The sequence below is a fragment of the Gymnoscopelus braueri genome, assembly GCF_963280865.1.
Source record: "Gymnoscopelus braueri genome assembly, chromosome: 2".
NCBI classification, from domain to species: domain Eukaryota; kingdom Metazoa; phylum Chordata; class Actinopteri; order Myctophiformes; family Myctophidae; genus Gymnoscopelus; species Gymnoscopelus braueri.
Genome location: NC_137604.1, coordinates 43066673 through 43080187, shown reverse-complemented (window position 1 = coordinate 43080187; position 13515 = coordinate 43066673).

Genomic DNA, 13515 nt, shown 5'->3' with positions numbered 1-13515 from the left:
ACAGGCAGCCAAACAAGTCATTCCCTAGACCTCCACTATAATAATAGCGTCGCTGCCACACGCATAGTCGCACTCTAGGCGTCACTGCGAATACCAAAACGCTCGCCCCAAAACACAGTCACCCCGGGGCAAATCCGGCGACCACGGAACGGTCAGCGCTGGTATTCCTAAACGTAACCTCAGTACTGTAAAACGGTGCCACAACCTAAACGTATTTCTAAACGTAACCTCGGTAAAACTATGCGTAACCCTAAACCTAAACTTATCCTCAGTAAAATAAATACACGAAAACAAGAAGAACCGCTGGGGCAAGCGGAACGCGGAAAACAAATGGGGGCGAGCGTGTTTTGGGGCGAGCGTTCTGGTTACCGTCACAGCCTGGCCACCTTACGTCACCGTGTGGGAGGAGGTGGGGATGTACAGTATGACACAGAGGTGTCAAAGAAAGAAAGCATGAATGAACAGTAGAGAGGAGACACAATAACTCCACAATGAGCAAAATTCAACAGCAAAACAAGGGAATGCACGGAGGGGATTAACAGGGAACAGGGTTATTTTAGATAGATAGATAGATAGATAGATAGATAGATAGATAGATAGATAGATAGATAGATACAAATTCACAATACAAGGTGTCAAGGTCTACTAAACTGGAAGACTCATTAAGCAATAAGCACTGAGCTTGTTTAAGATGAGATCCCCATGCACACAAATCATCCCCATGATAGATAGATAGATAGATAGATAGATAGACAGACAGACAGACAGACAGACAGACAGACAGACAGACAGACAGACAGACAGACTAACAGACAGACAGACAGACAGACAGACAGACAGACAGACAGACAGACAGACAGACAGACAGACAGACAGACAGACAGACAGACAGACAGACAGACAGACAGACATAGATAGATAGATAGATAGATAGATAGATAGATAGATAGATAGATAGATAGATATATAAGATAAATCTCTAAGATAGATATAGATATATCTATCTTATAGATATCTATGTATATCTATCTATATAAGATATCTATCTATCTATAAGATAGATAGATAGATAGATAGAGCTATCTATCTATCTATCTGCAGACGTTTTGCATGTGTTCCTTCCTACATGATGGAGAGTGGGAGAGCAGCATTGACTTTAAGCCTACACACTACACAGTATTTATTTCTACGTAGGTTGACGTTCTCGGCTTCTAACAAATGTGGTTGGTTTATTATAACGTGTGAAGACTTTCTCTTTCTGGGACTTTGGTGTGTTTACAGTTTGAGCATCTGGCTGTATAGAGTTTCAGCCCCATGAGTGACAGAAATGAATGGTGGGCTATGAGACACACACTCTGTGACTTTGTCAAAACATCCCCTCTCGTGGACCCATAGATATCCTCTTACCTTTAATCTATCTATCTATCCCCCCCCCCCACACACACACACACACGCGCGTGCGCGCGCACGCACGCAAAGTGTATATATAATGTATGAACCTACCTAATGCAAACCGTTTCAATACAGATTTATTTTAGCATTTTGAATACACTCTTTCTTTGAATTACACTGACAGTAGCCTACAGTATGATGAGCCAACAGTCTGCATGACAATATTTTAACATATTTGACTGGATACTCATGAACGTTGTAGTTTAGATTCTTATATGCATGTATATATTTCTTCAGCACATCTCTTAGTCACACCAACACTGTTCTTGTAAAGCGGTTTTGTTTATATTGGTGAAGACTGAAGATTATATATATATCTGTTTAGAGACTGTCAGTGCACATATCACTGGCAATGTGGCAAAGGCGTGCATCTTCTGACTGCTAAGTGCTCTTCTTTTATATAACCTGCAAATGCCAACTGGTCTGCAATGTCAGAGGATCCAGACAAATGTTTTACTCTTATGTAGACTACCTGTACACAAGACGTAACAATAAAGATCACCTTCAACCTACAGCCTGTCTACTCTGGTTGCACCGTTAAAGACAGTCTTGTATTTTATCCCTTCCCCCATTGCCCCCCAAAAGTGTCATCACATGCCCCAAACAGACAGATGGAGATTTGCACTCTACTGAGCACACCTTTCTAGTTTTCCCTCGCAGTAGTGCTCTGCTGTAGATGTCACACTTCCTGTGGTGCTGTTGCCTTTTCATACATCACTGGTTCCATGAGTCCTTCCATCAGCATCCAGCTTTTCCCCACAGGACTACAAAGCACTGATTTTTGTTTGTTTTTGTGAAGGCTGTAGCATCTGGCATCGCTCAAAGTACATGCTGCCTTAAATAATTCTCAGTTGGGTTTAGCTTTGTCCAGAGTGGTACTGCATGATTCCATTCTTGTGACCATACAAAATAAGCGTGTGGGCGCTTGGGTGGCATAGGGGTAAAGTAGCCTACCTGCCCACCACGCAGAGTCTAATGGTTTGAATCCACCGCAGTGCACCCACCATGGTACATCACAGCCCGTCTGTGCATTTCCTTTTTGCTGATTATATTGATTGGCACAAAACTCTCTTTGCCTGTATGACCTTTGTGCATTAGGACAGAAGCTGAGCCAAACATGCTGCAGCTAAAGGAAGTCTGTCTTGCCGAGGTGGAAAGCATGAGCGATGTGTCTGCCTCTTCTTGAACAATCGACAGACAGACAGACAGACAGACAGACAGACAGACAGACAGACAGACAGACAGACAGACAGACAGACAGACAGACAAGATAGATGATCGATTGATCGATTGATCGATCGATCGGTCTAAATCTTCACTGAAGATTAAAAGTGGTTTTCAAATGACTAATTTGCTTTATATTGCTTTATTTATTTTGTACTATCTGCATTCTGCTCTTTGTATTTTTAATAATTCAAATACAAACACAAAGTATTATTGGACCATGCAGCAGAAAAGTTTCAGTACATTAAATGGCTCTGAAAGGACACTTCTCTCCTGGTCTTTCACTGAAGATGCCTCATGCCCTGAACTATCTGTTCCACAAGTTACTTTATGTATCACATCCTCATTTACACAAGCAGTCCTTCCTCTAAAATAAGGGAAGCAGAACAGGGTATTCTGGAATGTACAGTATCTTGTTATTATCACAATTAAGGGGAAAACAACTAATTACCTTTTTTTTCTTTCTTTTTCTTTTTACAGTAGGCTAGTCTATTTTCCAAGGACAAGGATTTCTACTACCAACTCGGCCATAACACCCATGACCAAAATGTGCATTTTAAAACAAAATGTGAGACGCCAGAGGGTTAATTACAAGCAGAGACAGATAGCATAATGCATGGGTTAATATCCATAAGAGGTAAATAATAAGGACATATTTTGTTCAGAATTCATTATCCCCTGCAAAACTGAAAGCTGAGTTACATGAAGCAATATGAAAAATAGTAGGCCTACAACTACAAGAATCTCATGTTATGAGGGGCATTTGCTCAGCCCCAGCCATATCAAACGCCAATAGTCACACTCAATAATTCAGTCAGTTGTCCTAGTTTTATTGCAAGATTCAAGCTTTGCGACACCTAGTAGGCTACATCTATTCAACAACAAGGTTGCTGTTAGAACATTGCCATTAGACCACATATAGGATAAAGGTTGAGTTATAGGCTACTTACTTTGTTGTAAGGGTGTCATGTGCCAAGCTTGTAGATCTGCTATTTTTGGTGAGCAACACCGGCATGCAGCTATATAAATCAGGCATTACTGTAGACTGCATGAGTTCTTTCAAAGCAGCAGAAACACTACTAAGAAAGTCCTCAAGTGCAACAGGACCAACATACAAAAGGTTATCCTGTCTGACTATTACTTTTTTATTTCTCTGTTATTGTTTGTAAATTATGTTTATCATTATTGCAGCTACAATGTCTCGTACACAAGATGTAACAATACAAATCTTGAATGTACACACACGCATTGTGAGCTTATAGATCGTCTATTTTCAAATGGCCGAAATGTATATAGGGCTGAAGTGGGTAATGTTTTGTAATAATTATCAAAATCTAAGTATCAAAGTAACTAGTTACTAAAGTTTTCAAATAAACGTAGTGGAGTAAAAGTACAATATTTGCCTCTGAAATGTAGTGGAGTAGAAGTAAAAGTACTGGAAATTGGAAATACTCAAGTAAAGTACAAATACCTCAAAATTGTACTTAAGTACAGTACTTAAGTAAATGTACTTAGTTACTTTACACCACTGCAAACAGGCAGATATGCATAGCATATAGGAAAGCAGACAAACTCATAACACACACACATGCACACATTTGTATTAAACATGGTCTTTTCTTGGCATATGGATTGGTTATATGTTTGGAATCACAATGTGGATTCAGAACAACTGCATATAGGACACATCCCTGAGCTGTAGTGCTGCTGGTCAAACAGAACATCCGTTTAAATAAAGAGGGGACAGTGATGATAATATATACCCAGCAGAGGGCGGTATATACGCAGTGCTCATTGAGTCCTTGTTTAGTATGTATTTTGACAAAACATGAGAATCACACATAGAAAGATGTAAGCTATAAAAAGAGAGAAAGGATTAATACAGCTCTTAAGCATTGACTATACAGGACATTATGATGAATTGGTAGTCACACAAGCTTGGCCCACCAGGGCGTCCCCATGAAGTCAGATGAGTTGTAAAGTACAGGGTAACATAAGGGTGTGTTTTATTTGCACACACACCCCATATATCTCATAGCCTGTTACAGCCAAATGGAGCCTGGAAAGATGGGAGGCCGGTCATTATGATAGAGGGAGCCCAAATCCCACAATGTGGAGAGTACTGTGATAATGTAGCCCACATAATGTAGCCCACATGAGGGTAATGCAGTGGTATATTATATACCATATATCTATCTATCTATCTATCTATCTACCTACCTTGTTGCCCAGGGAAATTACACAATGATACAAAATATCAGAGAAACTGCTGTTAGCTAGTTAGTCATTAAAAAAAAAAATACAAGTCTACCCCTCCCCACTGGCATAAACAGCAAACCGGATATTGAGAGGTTTTCACACATTTACTAGCAACAAAAGACTATAAATTTACCCTAATGCTGCATGAAATTACACTTTTTACTTTTGCTCCTGACATATCAGTAGGGAGTGGCACTAGGCAGAGATCTCTGGAGACAGAGGTAGGAGAAACCCTCCTCAGCATAAGTCATTACACACAAATCACAAGCTATAAGAGTCATTTCTTGTGTGCATGAGTAAAACCAGCAGCCCTGTCAAAGTTGGAAAAACTTTTATTAAATGCATTACACCTCACAATCATTGACACTCTGACACATGCAACATTGTGAGAAAGGTATATCAACCTTGCCCCACACATTTACAACTTTGTGTAATACAAAATGTCAACTCCCTTATATAGTACACAAAATAATGGTACAAACAATTTAAACAAAAAATTACTGGTTTGATAGAGATCATAATATTTACATACAGCAAAAATAAAATCATGTGCCATGTTCCAATACTGTAGCCCTCTTCTCTGGAAAGCTGTAATTAATAGACTTTGTGTCAAGTCATTCAGCATCCCTCTTTCCCCTGGAATGATAAAGTGCATTCTAGGAAGGCTTGGTATAAACAGGTTGGGGAAAGATGACAACGCATTCCCATAGCTTTAGACCTAAAAAGGTAACATTGTAAGCACTAAGGGGGGGAAATGGTCCTCTATGAAATTATGACACTGGACTTTCATTACATTAAGGTTTCTTTTATTCTACCTTTTTTTAAATTACTTTCCAACTGATTTATTACAGTGTAATAACTTGTATATACTTGTGTATATAAACATTTGTTGAAACCCTACCAAATACATAATGTATTTAAAAGGCTGTAGCAAACAATGCAAGTATAAATAATATGTATAACTGTGTTTGTACATTGTGTATTCACACCCTAACATACATTATGTATTGGGGAGAGTTTGATTAAACACTAACATGCAACTGCATATTGCAGTACTCCTCGGTAGATCAGTACACAGGTTAATACAATGGCATAAGTACAACATTCCCAAATATTCCTTTTGATTTGGTCTGCTTCAGGGTTGTTGCCTTAAAAGTGCTGGTAAAAGTTCCTGCTTAAATTACTGGACCCTTTACACACTGTAAACAGATTAAAACCGAGAACCATCCAGGAAGTGAAGTTAATTTAACCGCGCTCCCTTACAGGAAGCTATCATTTTGTTTATGTAAAATCCAATGTCACACAAAGAAGTTCCATCAGGCACTGCATTCGGGATTTATCAAAACCATCAAGGCATGAAGATGCCATGTGCTTGTGAAGCTTAATTACTTTGTTTTATCTGTTCCCTATGCTAACCAAACAAATGGAAGTGTGTGTGTGTGTGTGTGTGTGTGTGTGTGTGTGTGTGTGTGTGTGTGTGTGAGTGAGTGTGTGTGTGTGTGTGTGTGTGTGTGTGTGTGTGTGTGTGTGTGTGTGTGTGTGTGTGTGTGTGTGTGTGTGTGTGTGTGTGTGTCAGAGTGACCAGTGAAATTGATTGGAAGAGGGCTACTTTTGATGGAACAGTCTTCAAATCCAACTCTACATGTCACATAGGCTCATAGATGTGGGACATTTACATTCATGAAACCATACAAAATACAACCTCAGACATAGCACCTCAAACCTCAGACATAGCACCCGTCGTAAACTAGGATACGCAACCGGAGTGCAATAGTAGCTTATCTTTACCAGTTTTCAATATGAGATCTGTCTGTGTATTCTTATTTTCAGCCTAGCCTTTTCTAGTAAACTATTTTGTAGACCATGCACTTCAGAGAAAAAGCCCCAGATAAAAAAACATTTACATCTTTATGAACCGATAATGTACGGAATGTCGTGTTTCTACAGTATGACAATTAAGCAGAACATTGAAGAAGTGTAGACTTGTAAAACATTTTCCAAGGACAAAGAAAGGCTTTGGTAAAAGATTGACAACACTGTACTTTAATAACTACTTATTTCAGTGTATTAAAGGATGACTTCGCCCATTTTCAGCCTATCTTCATATAATTGGTCCTCATTAATGCTCATTATATTATGGTAATATTTTTGTCTACGCAGTCTATGTCTCATAGGAGGGCTGTGGATAGTTCAGAAACCCATCTACCAGTGACATCATCGATGGGAAATCCAAGCTAATAGAAACTGCAGGTTTTCTATTCCTGGAAAGTTAACATGCTATAGAAGCTATTGTTCTCGCGTTATAAAAAATCCCCCCAAAAAAATCCAAATCTTGTTTGAAGAACTAAAACCTGCTTAACGATCTCACTGGTAGGCGGGTTTCTGAAGTGTCTACAGCCCTCCTATGAGACACAGACAGAGTAGGATTTTTTTTTACCATTTTATCATGAGCATTCTTGAGGACCAATTATATGAAGTTAGGTTGAAAATAGGTGAAGTCGTCCTTTAACTTGTTATAAAAGTACTATGAGTACACCATAATAGTGTTTGAATGAATGAAATTACATAATGAACGTACAACATACTTTCACACTGCATTATGATACCCTCACAACCACATTATGCATTACAGAGAATTCATTATGTTCTAACAGTATAATATACTTAACCCAATAAAAGCTTTTGTGTCATTTTCGATTTTGGCGTTGGCTATTCAAAAATAGCAGATATAAAAGCTGCGAGCTTGTACATCTGCTATTGTGAGAACTACTGATTTAGAAGGCATTTGTAGAATCGGCCTCGGGTCTTAATGGGTTAAAAACACAGCACTTCTCCAATAGCGAATAAACCAGAATTAAGGCCATTGTGGAGTAGGGTGTTACCAAAAACATTTGTCCATAGTACCTTGTGCAATCATTCACTGATACACGAGGAATGGAAGGAGGGCATATGGTAAGGCTGGGCGATATGACTTTAAATCAATATCATGATCATTTTAAACTTTTATTACGATTTATGAATGATTATAAAAAGAATATGCAAAAACAGCCGATCTATTAATTTGTATTTATTGTGGTTAATCAGAGTAATCAATTTAGTCGATTATAAAAAATTCTATTAGAATTTGTTCATGCCGATTCATTGATATAAAAAACATCATCAACAAAACCTTGCTTCTCGATTATATTATTTGATAAACATTAACCATTAATTTTCGGTTAATTGCCCAGCCCTAGCATATGGACATGTGCTTGTTATGTCGGAGTCCCAGGTGGCAGCACAGTCACACAGAGGAAGCAATCATTATAAAATGCAACCACCAGTGAACATCCAATGGCTGCTGGTTCAATAGGTCATCTGTGCTTCTCAAATGTACACACATTTTCAAAACTCAATATGTTGTTGGGGGTACATTTGAGTGAGAAATGTAATTGGATCAAATCAAACACTTTACTAAATTTGCTGGCCTAAGCCAGCATGCTCAGAGGAATGATCAATGGAATTAACAAAGCAATTGATTGATAGCACTGCGACAGAACATAGGGAAACGGTCGTCCATCGTTTCTGTTGCTGAATAAATACTCAGTTTCAAAATGCAACCCTAATACCAAGCTTCTGCATACAAATGCTCTTCTACTGTAAAAATGTATTGTCCTTTAGTTGTTTTATTATAAAAATACAATTTTCATATAAAAAAATAAGTGCCATTCCTCCGGCATAGAGTTCTTCAAGGAAAAAGGCAATAATCCCCCCTGCCCCCCATTCCATCTAAATCTAGGACTGCTTGTACTCCTTAATTGCCATGTCATGCACAGATTCCATAGTAGAACATCAAAACAGCTACTTTTGAGATTCAATAACATGCAACTGTAATCTGAGATTGCAGACAGTGTCTAAGGCAGTGGTATTTAGTTTTGTGCCATTGAAGTCTGTATATATTCAGGCTTTAATTTGAACTCAATTCAATTCATGTGATTTCGCTTATTACTGCATGTAGCTCCTCCTGCTCAGGTGTGATAATAAGTTATATCACCTGGTGTACTGTTGGACTAGAACCAATCTGGGAACCCAAAGCCAAATGAGAATGAAAAACAGCGCCCTCTGCTGTTTGTGCTATCTCATGTTGGCTCTGGGACAATGAAAGCGCAGCACACATGCGCAAAAGGTTTTAGCATAGAGGTATAATATAACTAGAGGGCGGATTGCCCCGCCCCCAGCTATCATTTCAATGAATGTGCTCAGTGGCGTTTTGAAGCACCCGGAAACCTGCCGGAAGTAGAATTATTGGTTCAATTTTGACCACACGTAGAGTTATGAGCATGCGCACTAGTGTCCTTTTTGTGTTCTACGGCAGCCTGTGTGTCAAGGATTGAACGCGAGATATTTATTAAATACACTTGAGATGCATATTTATATGTAAATGCATATGTATACATGTATAATATGTTTACATATTTATACTGTATGTATAAATATAAATATCTCTCAGTTTGTTTTGCGCGTGCATGTATTTCTCCCTGCCTGCAGTTCCAGCTTTGGCCACTGGGGTGGCAGCTTCAATGTTTCTCAGCAACTCTGGGGGCTTGGGTTTTAGTCTGCCTTCACGCTGCACTTCCGGGTGGTGCGACTATGTTTTCATTCCCACTAACAATATTTCTACACGGAACACTAACACCACTTCTCCCAGAGAACATGGATCGTTTTGGTTATAAGCCCACTTGTTTCTATGATGAAAGAGCAAGTTAAAATGTGAATATCTTTCCGTGGTTTTGTCTGCTCCGCGGACGCTATTGTTAAATTAGTTTCGGCTTGTTTCGAGTAGGGAAGGATCAGCGGACACGTAAATCCCGCCCACTACATTTGATTGGGTAAAGCGCGGCCTGCTTCCTGATCTGAAGGCACGCCCACACAGTGCGCACACGTTTTGACGAACCTTCACGACAGATTCTAACGCAGAGCAGAATCTGTTCTTGAGAGATTAGACTAGAACTAAAACCTGAGTAAACGCCAACCTCCATGGCACATGATTGAATACCACTAATCCACGAGTTAACAGTCAGTTATTAATCAGCCAACCCCTGTGTGTCCAACAATTGGTGAACCAGCTTTCAAGAGTGAAAAATTGCTCCAGAGTACTGCCAGGTTTCAATCAGGGTCTACTGAAGACCTGTGACTCCAGGCAAATACATTTAACCACTAAACCACTCTATATAGTAAACAAATACTTAATGACCAGGGTGTCTACTTAGTGCGCTCTTTTTTCCTCTTCACCGAAAACAGCCAATTCGCTATGCATTTGTGAGCTTGTGAGCTTGTAAATCTATTGTTTACGAACATTCACCCCAGAATAAGGATGCTAGGGTTCAAGTGGTAATCGAACTAACTTGTAAAACTGAAAACTTGCAGTTGTCCCCAGGACCAGAGTTGAGATTAACTGACTTAAAAAAAATGAAAATGACCATTTACTGTATAAATATGCTAAAATACAAACTTGGAGAAAAGATCTTGGCACAGACAATGGACAACTTATTGACACAAACACATGTGCTAATGGCTAATCTTTTTTCACCCGGTTATATTGGGTGGCTGGACACGTATACAGCATTATGTCAATATTTCTTGTTCCCACAACTGTCCCCCGTTAACAGTAAGACATTGTTAGTGTACGTAGTTGTGCTAGTACATGTGCAGCAGTTTGTAAAGAGGGCAGTGGGGTACTTTTTCGTCACTGTCTGGCAGAAAACTTAATATTTCAACTTTTAATGTTTTTTTTCCGTAAATGTATGTCCTACTTCGTCAAACTACGGTCACACAAAAGTAGCCCAAAATAAAAGCTCTACAAGCTTGTGACGCGTTGTGAGCTTCGGCTATCTTTGAGATCGGCTATCTTTGCTATTTTTGAACATTTCTTTTTAAGTTAAAGTGAAAGTGGTTAAGTCAATGGGTTTGTTAAATATTGTACATTGTATTAACAAGAACTTGTGACAAAATAATAACATTCGAGCTATTGGAACATAGGTTGTTTTTCTTTTTTTTTTCCTGAAAAGTATCAGTTTTGGACATACAAGGTTTCCACCGGACAGCGACGATTTGGAGGTTGGGGTGTGTGACATCATTTCAAAAGCTGCATCACCATGGTGAGCTATGATTGTCACCACTTGAAGCACAGGTGAGAACTACCTGTGTATATTGGTCTTTTTCAACTCAACCTCACCGGACGCACCATAAGAACTTCTGAAAAACATTTAGAGGATAAAGAACTACAGTACAGTCGATTATGACCTCACCGTCTAGTAACAATAAGTTATGTTTTTTTTTGACATTCAGAGGTCACTGCGTACGCTGTGGAAATATATATATATTTAAATTTCTCTCTATACTGTACAGTATATATACACTCCAAGACTAGTGTGAAAACACTTGAACAGATATTGGTGTAAAAACTAAAGCATCAAGTTTTTCAAGGGGCATGGTTACACTGTCCCGAGTATGGAGTTCAAAAGGCTGGTGGAAATATACACACCAATCGTTTGACACTCAAAAGTTAAATGCAGCTATAGATTGTGTATTTACCACATGTACAGTATTCATATCATATAAGAAGGTGTAAAGAAAGACTCTGAAATATGTTGGCAGTGATCTCATACAAAGAAACCTCATGAGAAACAGGATCCAGATAAGTAATGCTGTGATCTGGAGTCCGCTATTCCTATTCATAGTGATCCATGGCAGATTTAGGTGGAAAACAACAGGTGATTATCATCATGGCCAATGAACTGTGGCCTTGTGCCAATGTGCCATGTCATTCTCATGTCATGAGAATGCTATGAGCATAGATGCATCGGTAGATGTACTGCCAGAATAGGGTGAAGCAAACATTTAGCCATTTGAACACCTTGAAGCAGGGCTTCCCAAACATCCATGTTAAAGCTGTTATTATTTTAACCAATGTTGGCCCTATATTGTCTTTTACCCTAGGGTTATCCTAGTACAGGGGTGTCAAAGTCATTTTAAGTCACAGGCTTCACTGTTCAAAATGTGACTTAATGTGGACTGGACCAGTTGTGCATGTGCATGTGCACACATACACATGCGCACAAACACAACGCATGTTGCCCTCCTCTTTTTTAGTCTGTGTTATGCGTCTCTGTCTCCTCTAGCCTATAAATAAGGATTTCTGTTTAGAAATGTTGTTTCCTTATGAAGAAGACTGCCTAGCAATCATTACTTTTATGATTGGCATTATTTACAGTTGTAGTCTACAATAAATTATTTTGTCTGTTTTGGTTGTAACAAAACAAACAGATCAGCTGCACTCACAGATCCATCATCTTTTTTGTGGGCAAACCTGAAAGTGTTACAGCTATGATGCATTCGCTTTTTCACCCAGGGAAGATTTAGAAACAATTCTGCAATGGCAGAGTTCTCCAAGAGCATGAGAGCAGCTGTCATTACGTGCAACCATTACACAAAGCTGTGAATATTTATAGCTCCCATACCATTAATACATCACATGCACATCGAGCTGACATTCTGAAACTGACGTTTTTCCTTGTATCGGTCCATGTTGTAATTATTTAGCCTGGTAAACCCCCCCCTTCCGGAAATCTCATTTACATTTGATTTCAGGAATTGGTCTGGTCTGCCGACCTGTATGGGCAATTTGGCTGTGGGCTGGAGCTGGGCGGGAGTAATACCGTTGACTGACAACCCCTTCAGCCAATCAGCAGTTCGTTCCCCTTCAGCCAATGAGCAGTCCGTTACAGCAGCACCAGAGCAATGTGACGCAAGGGGACTTTTGAAAGGGCCATGCCGAAAATAGGTTGCTTTATTCGGATACATGCGTGTCACTGCCCGCCCCTGCCGGTTCTCTGAATTTTTATTTTTAATTCCGTGCCTCAAAAAATAAGTTTGAGAGCGTTTTGAAGTTTTAAAACCAAAACCAAAACAGCTGACATAATTTCAATGGCGGCCGTCCCATTTCGGTCGGCTGCACTCGACTCCATTCGGGTTCACTTGGGTTCCACACCTGATTGGCCTACCTCCGCTGTCAATCACAGAACAATGAGCGAGGACGCTGATTGGAGAGTTCATGTTATGAACTCTGCAGAAACGCCCAGACAGGCCTGCAGGCCAGACTCATTCCTGATATCAAATGGAAATGAGATATCCGGAGAGAGGGGTTTACCAGGCTAGTAATTATTCCCATTAGCGACACACGCACAGGTCTGTGGGACATGCAACTGGATCAGCCCAGCTCATTTCCCCTCTGCAGCCTATTTTAATTCAAAAGGCACAAATATTGTCATAGTATTCCGCAAGACGTTTGTTGCGGCCTTGGATTTTATAATTAACATTAAGCAACTTGTCGAGGACCTGGACAGACTGGGGGTTGACGATTCATGCACAGTGTGTGGCTTATTACCGTCTATCGTTTTCCCACACATCGAAGTTGCCAGCAGCAGGCTATAAACAGTGGTAGGGAGAAATAGAGGCAAGAGAGAGGCCTAAGAACGACTGCCATACAGATACATAAGAAATGGTTGTGAAAAGAAAGGAAGAAAAATTCTTCCCAAAATC